Below are 13,200 nucleotides of genomic sequence, written 5' to 3'. Positions count from 1 at the left end.
ACATAGTTTAAGGGTAATGTCTTTGTTTACATTTTGCAAGGCAAACAGGGTTACTTCCAGTCTTTCAACCCAGAGTCCTACAAAAACCAGGAAGGGAAACACGAGATCCTGCCTCCTTCCCTGTATTGTCCATTCATTATGTTTGGTCCTACTAACCCATAGACCAAAAACGTAATGTCAAACCAACCCACCTACTAGTACACAGCTTTAAAAATTTTGTGAAGCAATTTCAAATTTATAAAAAAGCTGCAGGAAAAAAAAAAATGCTGCAGGACTTCCCTGGTGGTCCAGCGGTTAAGCATCTGCCTTCCAATGCAGGGGGTATGGGTTCAATCCCTGATAGAGGAGCTGTGATCCCACATACCATGGAGCAACGAAGCCCATGCATCGCAACTAGAGAAAGCCTTCATGCCACCACAAAGACCTAGCAAAGCTAACAACAACAACAAATTTCAAGTATAGTACACTTTTTTTTTTCATTTTTTCCTCTCAATAATTTGAGAATAAGTCACCCACAAGATTCTCCACCATTCCAAATATTTTAGTGACTGCCGAGAAGGGCCTCCTCCCACATAACCACGATACGCACATTAAAACTGGTAAATTAACACTGACATGTTCAGTTCAGTTCAGTTCAGTCGCTCAGTCGTGTCCGACTCTTTGCGACCCCATGAATCACAGCATGCCAGGCCTCCCTGTACATCACCAACTCCCGAAGTTTACTCAAACTCATATCCATCGAGTCGGTGATGCCATCCAGCCATCTCATCCTCTGTCATCCCCTTCTCCTCCTGCCCCCAATCCCTCCCAGCATCAGGGTCTTTTCCAATGAGTCAACTCTTCACATGTGTTACCACCATCCAAATTCAGGTTTTTTCAGTTGTTCCTATAATGTCCTTTATAGCCAAAAGCTGTGGTTAAAGAGGTACACGTTACATTTATCACTGGGTTTCTGAGGACTATGTTGAAAACCTGCACCTCTTTAAGAGCGGAGCAGCTATCAGCCAGGTCTCTCTCCCCTTCCCCTGCCGCCCGCCCCTCTCCCCTCCTCCCAGGAGGGAGGCCACAGGCTAAACACTGGGTGCTTGCTCTGGAGGGGTGAAGATGCAAGAAGAGGACCATGTTGCTGTCCCAGTAAACAAGGTCAGGCTCTGCATGGGAAGTGGGGTCGGGATGAGGTGCCAGAGAATCCTCTTGGGGCAGGGACAACACCCAGCGAATGTCAATGTAGCCCCACGTAAAATTCCCAATCTCCACCGTTTTCTCTTCTCCAAACACTGTAGTTCCCCCTTATCCACAGGAGATAGTTCTAAGACCCCTAGTGGATGCTGGAAACCACAGATAGGGCTGAACCCTACACATGCTATGTTTTTTCCTATAGTAACAGGCAGGTAGTGTTTACACCCTCTGTTCGTGGGACGAAAATTCACCTCCAGCTGGGACACCACAGGACTGTAGGAGACTTCATTACGTTACTCAGAACAGCGCCATACTTTAAAACCTCTGGATTGTTTGTTTCTGGAATTTTCTATGTAATGTTGACTGCAGGTAATTGAAACTGCAGAAAGCTTAACCCCAGATGAGGATGGACTCCCGGCTTCTGCTGTTGTCTCTCCTTCCCCTGACCCCTCTACTTGGTTCAGCCCCCGCTTTTTATTTTTACAAACTTTCACACCATTTTACTAAGTTCCTCTGTTGCTTTGAAACTTCCTTCCCTAAGAAAACCAGGGAACTCTTAAAAGTTGTCTATGGGAAGGCGAGGAACATAGTTTGCTCTCTATGGCTTTTTAAAATGTAGTCTTTATTTTTTAAAGTTATATTAATGTCTTGCCTACATGCTCAGTCACTCAATCATGTCTGACTCTTTGCGACCCGTGAACTGTAGCACTCTAGGTTCCTCGGTCCATGGGATTCTCCAGGCAAGAATACTGGAGTGGTTTGCCATTTCCTTCTCCAGGGGATCTTCCTGACCCAGGGATCAAATCTGCGTCTTCTGCATTGGCAGGTGGATTCTTTACCACTGAACCACCTGGGAATCCCAATTAATATAAGAATATATATAACAACCAAACTAGACTAAAACCAGACATCCTACCTGTTTATAAGTCTACTTTAAGGAGTGAGTAAAAAAGGCAAAATCTATCATGTTTTCTATCTTTATTTTATTAAAATACTGCAGTCTTGATGGATTTGTTGCCTGTGTTTCTTTGAGAGTTCACCACCACTGGATCTTTCTGGCAGGTGAGTCTCATGAAGACATAGGAAAGATTTCTCTCTCTTTTTTTTAAACTGTGCCAGGCAGCATGTGGTACCTTAGCTCCTTGATCAGGGATGGAACCCGTGCCCTCTGCTTTGGAAGCACAGAGTCTTAACCACTGGACCACCAGAAAAATCCCCTATTTTTTTCTTTTAAATTCCTTCTAACTCTTCCTCCTCAGGCTCCTTGAGGGTGGGTGTTCTATACAAAGTTCTGTCTTGTCCCACTTGCTGTTAACTTTCTTATGATCTCATTCAATCCCATGACTTCAACCCTGTGCATGATTTCCAAATCTACATCCTTAAAACTGACACTTCTAGTTGCCTGTCGGACTCAACCAACCTTCCTATTGATGTTTTATACCCTGAGAACAGCTCAGCCTACCAACTTCTGATATGTTATATTTATCTTTCTGCATCACTTCTTTCTTAAGCATTTAATAAGCATATATTACTTTTTCTTTCTGTCCTAGTACGTTTTAAAAAATTTTAATTCATTGTGAAGTTTTCTTGAGAAACAGTTCACATGCAAAAAATTCAACCAGATATACTGTTCAATTTTTTGCAAATGGAGAGAGTTGTGCAACTGTCCAGTTTTTAGACATTTCCATCAACTCAAAAAGTTCCCTTATATCCATTTGCAGTTATTTCTCACTCTAACCTCAGACTCAGGCAAGCAGTGATCTGCTTTAATTCTATAGATTTGCCTTTTCTAGAAATGTCATGTGAATGGAACCATACAATATGTTGTCTTTTGTGTCTGGCTGTTTCCATTTAGGATAATGACTTTGAGGTTAATCCATGTTGCAGTATTAGTAGATTGTTCTTTTTTTAGTGCTAACTAGCATTTCACTATACAAATAGACCACACTTAGTGTATCTATTTGCCAGTTGATGGACATTTGGGTTATTTCTGGTTTTTGCTTGTTATGAATAATGCCACTTTGAATATTCACATGTAAGTCTTCCTGTAGACATATGCCTGCCTTTGTTCCTTTTCAGTAGATATTTAGAAATACAATTGCTATATTATTTATAAAGTGTATCTTCAACTTTTTAAGAACTTTTCTAACCATTTCCCTAAGTGTACCATTTTAGAATCTTGCCAATACTTGATGGTGTCAGTGTCTTGACTGTAGTTGTTGTCATAAGTGGGTAGTAGTAGTATCTTATTGTGATTTTAATTTGCATTTTCCTGATGAGTAATGATATTGAGCCATTCATATGTTTTCTTAGGTGATACGTCTACTAAAGTCATTTGCATATTTTAAAATTGCCTTCTAATTATTGAACTGTAAGAATTTTTTGCTCGATCTGAATGCAGATCCTTTATCAGATACATGATTTACAAATATTCTTCCCGTGGTTTATCCTTTTGTTTTCTTGTTGATACCTTTTGAAGAGTGAAAGAAAGCTCTACATTTTGTTGAAGTGCAATTTGTCAGCATTTTTTTTTTTTTATGAATCATGTTTTGGTTTCAATTCTAAGAGTTTTATGCATAACACAAGACCACAAAAATTTTATCCTGTGCTTTCTTTTAGACATTTTACAATTTGACCTCTACACTGAAGCCTACGATCTGTCTATTAATTCCTGTGTCCCCTGTGAGGTAAGGACTAAATTTATTATTTATAATTGCACATGCCTATGCATTATTTAGCACTGTTTGTTGAGAAAAACTGTCTCTTCTACAGCAAATTGTCTTGGCATCTTTCTTTTTTTGAGACTAAACTGTAGGGTGATATTTCTGTACTCTTTATTCTGTTTTGTTGATTAATATGTATATCTTTATACCAATGCTATTTGATTAGTACATTTCATAATAAGTTTTGATATGAGGTAATATGAATCTTTTAATTTTGCTTTTTTTATTCAAACTCCTATTGGCATGTCTAGATCCTTATATTTTCATATACAGTTTAGGATCAACTTACTAGTTCCTATAAAAACAGCCCTGGTCTATTTGGATGAGGATTGAATTTGAACATACAAATCAATTTGAGCAGAACTGCCATCTTAAAAATACTGAGTTTTCCAACCTGTGAATATGATATGCGTCTCCATTTATTGAAATCTTTTAAAAGCATTGTTTTGAAGTTCTCAGTGTATGGGTCTTACTCTTATTTTGTTAGTATTTTGCTAAGTGTTTTATTCTTTCTATGACTATTACAACTGGAATTTTTTCTTATTTTCATTTGTAGATTGTTGATTGTATTCTTCAATTTTGGTAAACTTACTACTTTTAGTAGGTTTATTGTACATTCTATCAAAATTTTGACATAACATATTTTATGAAGAAGGACAGTTTTACTTTTTCCTTTCCAATCTGGTTGCCTTTTATTTCTTGCTCAAACCTATTCCTAGGTAAAGCCTTCAGTAGCTTTTTAAGTAGAAGTGGTAAGAACAGACATCCTTGTCTTGTTCCTGATCTTAGGGGGAAGACTTCAGTCTTTCACCATTAAGTATAACACAGTAGTAGGATTTTTTAGAAGCTCTTTAACAGGTTTAAGAAGTTCTGGATTCATCTACTTTGTGGAAATTTCTTTTGTTTGCTTGTATTTTAATCGTGAATGGGTGTTGAATTTTGCCAAATGTTTTTCCCATAGCTGCTGAGATGATCATGTGATTTCTTTTGTCCTTCATTCTACTAATCTGATATATAGTATTAATTGAGTTTTAGATGTTAAACCAACCTTATTCTCCTGAGGTAATTCCCACTTGGTCATTGTGTGTAATTAAAATATATGTATTTATGTATTTAGTTTCCTAATCAATTTTCATGAGGGATTTTGGTCTTTAGTTTTCTCTGCTTCTGATATCTTTGTGTTTGATATCTTGATGATAATACTGGACTCATAGAATGAGTCGTGAAGTATTTGTTCTTCATTCATTGCTATAGGTTGAGTGTGTCCCTTCCTCAAATTCATGTGCTGAAGTACCAATCACTGATACTTCAGATTATGACCTGGTTTGGAGATAGGGTCTTCACAGAGGTAATCAGTGAGATTATTAGAAAGAAGGTGTAAGTGTTAGTCCCTCAGTCTTGTCTGACTCTCTGTGATCCCGTGGACTGTAGCCCACCAGACTCCTCAGTCCATGGAATTCTCTAGGCAAGAATACTGGAGATTATTAGGGTGAACCCAATGTAATATGATTGGTGTCCTTATAAGAAGGGGAAATTTGGACAGAGGGAAGACAGATGGTGACTGCAGCTATGAAATTAAAAGACACTTGCTTCTTGAAAGAAAAGTTACGACCAACCTAGAAACAGCATGTTAAAAAACAGAGACATTGCTTTGCCAATAAAGGTCCATCTAGTCAATGCTATGGTTTTTCCAGTCATGCATGGATGTGAGAGTTGGACTGTAAAGAAAGCTGAGCGCCAAAGAATTGATGCTTTTGAACTGTGGTGTTGGAGAAGACTCTTGAGAGTCCTTTGGACTGTATGGAGATCCAACCAGTCCATCCTAAAAGAATATTCACTGGAAGGACTGGTGCTGAAGCTGAAACTCCAATACTTTGGCCACCTGATGTGAAGAACTGACTCATTTGAAAAGACCCTGATGCTGGGAAGGATTGAGGGCAGGAGGAGGAAAGGATGACAGAGGATGAGATGGTTGGATGGTATCACTGTCTCAATGGATGTGAGTTTGAATAAACTCTGGGAGTTGGTGATGGACAGGGAGGCCTGGCGTGCTGCAGTCCATGGGGTTGCAAAGAGTTGGACACAACCGAGCAACTGAACTGAACTGAAGACAGTGTGAAGACATAGGCTGTAAACCAGCCATGTGAAAGCTAAGGAGAGAGGCCAGGAACAGACTCTTCCCCAAGCCTCAAAGGGAATGAGCCCTGCTGAGATCTTGATCTTAGACTTCCAGTCTCCAGACTGTGAAAGAAGATATTTCTGTTGTATAAGCCATTCAGCTTGGGATACTTTGTTATAGCAGCCCTAACAAACTAATATATATATTTTCTGAAAGGGTTTGTGTAGGGTTGGTATTATTTCTTTAAATATGTGATAAAATTTACCAGTAATGGCACCCAAACCTGGGCTTTTCTTGTGGGAAGATTTTAAATTACTAATTCATTTTTTAATTTGTTATTGATCTTTTCATATTTTTAGTTTCTCATTGGGTCAAGCTTGGTAATTTTTGCCTTTCTAGAAGTTTATCCATTTCATTGAAATTGTGTAATTTGCTGGCATTCAGATGTTCATAATCTCTTATAATTCTTTTAATTTCTGTTAATCAGAAGTTATATCCCTCTTTGAGTCTTGATTTTAGTAATATGTATTCTATCTTTTTTCTGTCAGTCTACTGAGAGTTTTATCACTTTTATTTATCTTTTCAAAGAATCAACTTGATTTTGTTTTTTATTTTTATTTATTTCTATTCTGATCTTATTGTTTCCTTCCATGCAATTACTTTAGGTTTGATATGCTCTTCTTTTTACACCTTAGATTATTGATCTTCTAATTTAAGCATATTCAACACTATAAATTTTCTTCTAAGCATTGCATTAGCTGCACTCATACATTTTAGTATGTTTGGTTTTGTTTGAAATGTTTCCTAATTAACCTTGTGATTTCTTCTCTGACTCATTGGTTATTTAGAAATATATTTTTCAAAGTTCTGAAGGTTTCCCAAATTTCTGTTGCTGATTTTCAAGTTAGCTCTATCGTGGTTGAAGAATGTATTTTGCATGACTTTAATCCTTTTAAGTTTCTTGAGATTTTATAATTTAACATATAATTTACCCTGGAAAATGTTCCATGTGGATTGAAACCGTTGTGCAATCTTCTATATTTGTTACTTGGGTACAGTTGGATGATAGTTATTTACACCTTTTGTATCATTATTCATTTTATTTCTAGTTTAGTTGCTGAGAAAAGGGATTTGAAATCTCCAACTATAATTAACAAATTGTTTATTTACGATCTGCCAATGTTTGCTTCATGTATTCAGCACTCCTATTAGGTACCTATATGTTTAGAATTCGTATAGATTCCTGGTGTTTCAGTCCTTTTCTCATTACGTTATGTACCTCTTTATCTCTAGTAGTATTTTTTGTCTTAAATTCTATTTTTTATGATATTAATGTTGGTATTTGCAATAACTTTGCATAGTATATATGTTTTTCCCATTCCTTTTCTTTCAATCTATTTGTGTCTTTGAATCTAAAGCTCTTGAAGACAATGTGTAGTTGGAACTTGCTTTTTTATTTTATTTTATTTTTTTAAATTTTTTATTAGTTGGAGACTAATTACTTCACAACATTTCAGTGGGTTTTGTCATACATTGATATGAATCAGCCATAGATTTACACGTATTCCCCATCCTGATTCCCCCTCCCACCTCCCTCTCCACCCGATTCCTCTGGGTCTTCCCAGTGCACCAGGCCCGAGCATTTGTCTCATGCATCCCACCTGGGCTGGTGATCTGTTTCACCATAGATAGTATACATGCTGTTCTTTTGAAATATCCCACCCTCACATTCTCCCACAGAGTTCAATAGTCTGTTCTGTATTTCTGTGTCTCTTTTTCTGTTTTGCATATAGGGTTATCGTTACCATCTTTCTAAATTCCATATATATGCGTTAGTATGCTGTAATGTTCTTTATCTTTCTGGCTTACTTCACTCTGTATAAGGGGCTCCAGTTTCATCCATCTCATTAGGACTGGTTCAAATGAATTCTTTTTAACGGCTGAGTAATATTCCATGGTGTATATGTACCACAGCTTCCTTATCCATTCGTCTGCTGATGGGCATCTAGGTTGCTTCCATGTCCTGGCTATTATAAACAGTGCTGCGATGAACATTGGGGTGCACGTGTCTCTTTCAGATCTGGTTTCCTCAGTGTGTATGCCCAGAAGTGGGATTGCTGGGTCATATGGCAGTTCTATTTCCAGTTTTTTAAGGAATCTCCACACTGTTTTCCATAGCGGCTGTACTAGTTTGCATTCCCACCAACAGTGTAAGAGGGTTCCCTTTTCTCCACACCCTCTCCAGCATTTATTGCTTGTAGACTTTTGGATAGCAGCCATCCTGACTGGCGTGTAATGGTACCTCATTGTGGTTTTGATTTGCATTTCTCTGATAATGAGTGATGTTGAGCATCTTTTCATGTGTTTGTTAGCCATCTGTATGTCTTCTTTGGAGAAATGTCTGTTTAGTTCTTTGGCCCATTTTTTGATTGGGTCATTTATTTTTCTGGAATTGAGCTTCAGGAGTTGCTTGTATATTTTTGAGATTAATCCTTTGTCTGTTTCTTCATTTGCTATTATTTTCTCCCAATCTGAGGGCTGTCTTTTCACCTTACTTATAGTTTCCTTTGTAGTGCAAAAGCTTTTAAGTTTCATTAGGTACCATTTGTTTAGTTTTGCTTTTATTTCCAATATTCTGGGAGGTGGGTCATAGAGGATCTTGCTGTGATTTATGTCGGAGAGTGTTTTGCCTATGTTCTCCTCTAGGAGTTTTATAGTTTCTGGTCTTACATTTAGATCTTTAATCCATTTTGAGTTTATTTTTGTGTATGGTGTTAGAAAGTGTTCTAGTTTCATTCTTTTACAAGTGGTTACCAGTTTTCCCAGCACCACTTGTTAAAGAGGTTGTCTTTTTTCCATTGTATATCCTTGCCTCCTTTGTCAAAGATAAGGTGTCCATAGGTTCGTGGATTTATCTCTGGGCTTTCTATTCTGTTCCATTGATCTATATTTCTGTCTTTGTGCCAGTACCATACTGTCTTGATGACTGTGGCTTTGTAGTAGAGCCTGAAGTCAGGCAGGTTGATTCCTCCAGTTCCATTCTTCTTTCTCAGGATTACTTTGGCTATTCGAGGTTTTTTGTATTTCCATACAAATTGTGAAATTATTTGTTCTAGTTCTGTGAAAAATACCATTGGTAGCTTGATAGGGATTGCATTGAATCTATAGATTGCTTTGGGTAGAATAGCCATTTTGACAATATTGATTCTTCCAATCCATGAACACGGTATGTTTCTCCATCTGTTTGTGTCCTCTTTGATTTCTTTCATCAGTGTTTTATAGTTTTCTATGTATAGGTCTTTTGTTTCTTTAGGTAGATATACTCCTAAGTATTTTATTCTTTTTGTTGCAATGGTGAATGGTATTGTTTCCTTAATTTCTCTTTCTGTTTTTTCATTGTTAGTATATAGGAATGCAAGGGATTTCTGTGTGTTAATTTTATATCCTGCAACTTTACTATATTCATTGATTAGCTCTAGTAATTTTCTGGAAGAGTCTTTAGGGTTTTCTATGTAGAGAATCATGTCATCTGCAAACAGTGAGAGTTTCACTCCTTCTTTTCCTATCTGGATTCCTTTTACTTCTTTTTCTGCTCTGATTGCTGTGGCCAAAACTTCCAACACTATGTTGAATAGTAGTGGTGAGAGTGGGCACCCTTGTCTTGTTCCTGATTTCAGGGGAAATGCTTTCAATTTTTCACCATTGAGGGTGATGCTTGCTGTGGGTTTGTCATATATAGCTTTTATTATGTTGAGGTATGGAACTTGCTTTTTTAAAGCCATGTTGATGATGATTGGCTTTTGGTTAAAGTGTTTAATTCATGCACACTTAATATAATTTTTGATACACTCAGATTTATATATGCTATTTTTCTTTCTGTTTGTCTATGTATATTTTGTTCTTCTGTTCTTCTTTGGCTGCCTTCTTCTGTGTTAAATATTTTTAGCATGTCATTTTAACTCCTGTGTTTTATTAACTGTTTTTAAAATTAATTTTCTTAGTGGTGCTCTAGGTTACAATATATATGTAAATGTATTACAACCTGCTCCAGTTTAATGACCATTTTGGTACAACACAACAACTTGGTTCCAATATAGCTCAATTTCTTTCTCCCTCTTTTCTGCTATTATTGCCAGGTATATTATATCTATATATGATATATATATCCAGCAGTACAGAATTATAATTATTGCTTTATACGATCACTTGTTAAAGGAAATTCAGGGAGAGAGAATAATACCTGTTTATATAGTCTTTTTTGTTTATCCAATATTTATAATTTCCAATGCTCTTCATTTCTTTCTGTGAATTCAAGTTACAATCTGACATCATTTTCTTTTTAGCTTGAAAATCTTCCTTTAGTATTTCTTAGGAGAAAGTTCTGATAGCTATAAATTTTCAGTTTTTGTTTATCTTTGAGTGACTTTATTTTGCCTTTAATTTTGAAAGATAGTTTTGCTAGATATATTAGTTAAGAGTCTTTCTTTCAGCATCTTGAATATGCTATTCTACTGCCTTGTGGCCTCCATCTTTTCTGATGAAAACTCAGCTGATGTACATATTGTTCCTCTATATGTGATAGTCATTTTTCTCCTACTGCACTCAAAATTTTCTCATTGTCTTTGGCTTTCGGCTATTTGACTATAATGTGTGAATCTCTGTGTTTATCTTACTTGGGTTTGTTGGGTTCCTTGAACCCGCCAATCAAAGATTATCAGCAAGTTTGGGAAGTTTTCAAGAATTATTACTTTAAGTTACTTTTTACCTCTTCTTCTCTCTTCTCTCTTTCAGGACTCGAATTCATATATGTTGGAATTCTTTCTGTTGTCATAAGGGTTTTTATGAGTCTGTTCATTTTCCTTCAGTCTTTCTTCTCTGTGTTGTTCTCAAAGGATAATTTCTATTAACCTATCTTAAAATTTATGAATTTTTCCTTTTGTCATCTCACATCTACTCTCAAGCTCATTTTTCATTTTGTTAAACTTTTCAACTCTTAATTTTCATTTGGTTCTTTTTATAGTTTATATTTCTCTTTTAAGATTTTCTATTATCAGTTGTTGTTATAATTATATTTTCCTTTAATTCTTTTAACACAATTCTTTTTCCTTTAATTCTTTGTGCATAGTTTTAATACCTGCTTTGATGTCTTTGGTATTTTTAATATCTGAGCACAGTCAGAATTAATTTGTATTGACTGTTTTTATTCCTGACTATGATCACCCTTTTCTATTACTTTGTTTCATAATTTTTGTTGAGATCTGACATCTTAGGTAATACATTCATTTCCCCTCTGAGGTTCCTGATTATTACCCATGAGATTTTCTTTTCTTTCTTTTATTTTTGTACTTTTCCTGTAAATGGTAGTCTGTCTCCTTGTGGAATGTGGCCACTAACGTCTTTTTTTTTTTTTTTTTTTTAATTTTTTTGGCCTGACTTCCTTGGGGTCACCTCAGTGTCTGCTTAGCGATCAACCAAAGATTTAGGCAGAAGTTGTGCTCACCTATCTTGAGTCTGTAAATGTTCTATCTCTGCTAATAAATCTGTTTGTGGATTGGAGAGTACATTGAAAGTTAAGCCAGTTGTCAAGTCTGCCTTGCCTTTCACTTTACATCAAGCTCTCTCAAGTCTCCCCTGTTCACATGTAGTTCCCTAGTTAAAGATGTGTGGAGCATTTACTTAGCCCTCTTAAAGCTTTCTCATTTCTAGGATCTTCGGATAAACTCTTTGGCTGGTCTGCCACTTGCCCTAAATGAAACTACAACTGCAGACTAGCAAATCTGTAAGTTTTTTCCATTCTGTCTTTCTTTTTTCTTTTTCTTATAGTTCCACTACTTTAGCGAACAATACTACTAGTGAGGAGGCATCCCCAATGGCTCAGCAGGCAAAGAAGTGTGAATGGGAAAGTGAAAGTGTTAGTCCTTCAGTCCCGTCCAACCCTTTGTGATCCTAAGAACTGTAGCCTGCCAGACTCCTCTGTCTATTGAATTCTCCAGGCAAGAATACTGGAGTGGGTAGCCATACCCTTCTTCAGGGGACCTCCCCAGCCCAGGAATCGAGCCCAGGGCTCCTACATTTGAGGCAGATTCTTTACCGTCTGAGCCACCAGGAAGCTCACAGGTAAAGAATCCACCTGCAATTCAGGAGACACCATTTCCATTCCCGGATTGGGAAGATCCCCTGGAGAAGGAAATGGCAGCCCACTCCAGTATTCTTGTTTGAAAAATCCCTTGGACAGAGGAGGCTAGTGGGCTACAGTCTTTGGGGTCTCAAAGAGCTGGAACAATTGAGGACGAAGTATGCCCTACTAGTGAGAGTTCTTACTCTCTGCCCCAAATCAAGTCTGCCCGCCTGCAGCAAGGCTGTAGATTTTCTCACCCAGCATTGCCCTTGTAGTAAAATCTACTGTTACTGCCAAGTGAGCTCAGTAGGGGGATCAGAACTCCTCCAGCAAGAAGCTTCAGATTCCTGCTGTTACTATGTTTGAGTAGGTTTTCATAAATAAACACTTTTCAATTTCTTGGGGGAGAGTCTCTCAACCCTTCCAGGCCACATAGCTAGATGTATCATCTGTAGCATGTTTATAGTTTTATTTTTTTGTTTAAATACTTAATCCTTCTGGAATTTTAATTTTGTTTATAGCTTGAGATAGAGGTCTTAGTTCATTGTTTCCCCCCAGATGAATAGACAATTTTCCAAACAACTTTTGGTGATTAAACCCAGACCCACTCTCATTTGGTTTGTATATAATTTTTGAATGAGATTAATGTTTTTTGAGTTTGTGTATGTTGGTGTAGTTGTGGAAGAAAATGGCATGTAGGTCCTCAAACTGAGTCAACTCAATATGTAAGGATAAAAGAATCTATATATGATAAATGAAAGTAATCTGCAGAAAACTTCCCAGAAATTACTGCTGTTTAGACTAGATTTGGAGCTGTGTCATGTCTGAATGTGGTCCATTTATGACTCTACTGATTTTGCTTTTACACATTGTCTACATCTTTTCCGGCATAAAACTTCAGTCCAACATTTTGATTTGAGCTGTTCTATTATCTGGGTATACTTTTGACAACCATGCAGGGTTCTTAGCATGAGAATCCAGCAGCTCCTTCTCAGCTATCTAGCTATGAGTTATTGGCTTAAGAAGAGGAATGAGATGAGCCTATTCTTTTTTTTTTTAAA

The 13,200-nt window shown here is 37.0% G+C and overlaps 1 protein-coding gene across 1 annotated transcript in view; it reads left to right on the top strand.

Annotated features, from left to right (window-relative positions):
- GPR39 (G protein-coupled receptor 39) overlaps nt 1–13,200 on the top strand; it is a 384,835-nt gene that overhangs the window by 27,926 nt on the left and 343,709 nt on the right. Inside the window, exon 2 of the mRNA XM_043894069.1 lies at nt 3,799–3,866. The gene's annotated coding sequence lies outside the window, so the exon portion shown is untranslated. The remainder of the gene's footprint in view (nt 1–3,798; nt 3,867–13,200) is intronic.

Source organism: Cervus elaphus, chromosome 33, assembly GCF_910594005.1.
Source record: "Cervus elaphus chromosome 33, mCerEla1.1, whole genome shotgun sequence".
NCBI lineage: Eukaryota > Metazoa > Chordata > Mammalia > Artiodactyla > Cervidae > Cervus > Cervus elaphus.
This window is presented reverse-complemented; position numbering and strand designations above follow the sequence as displayed.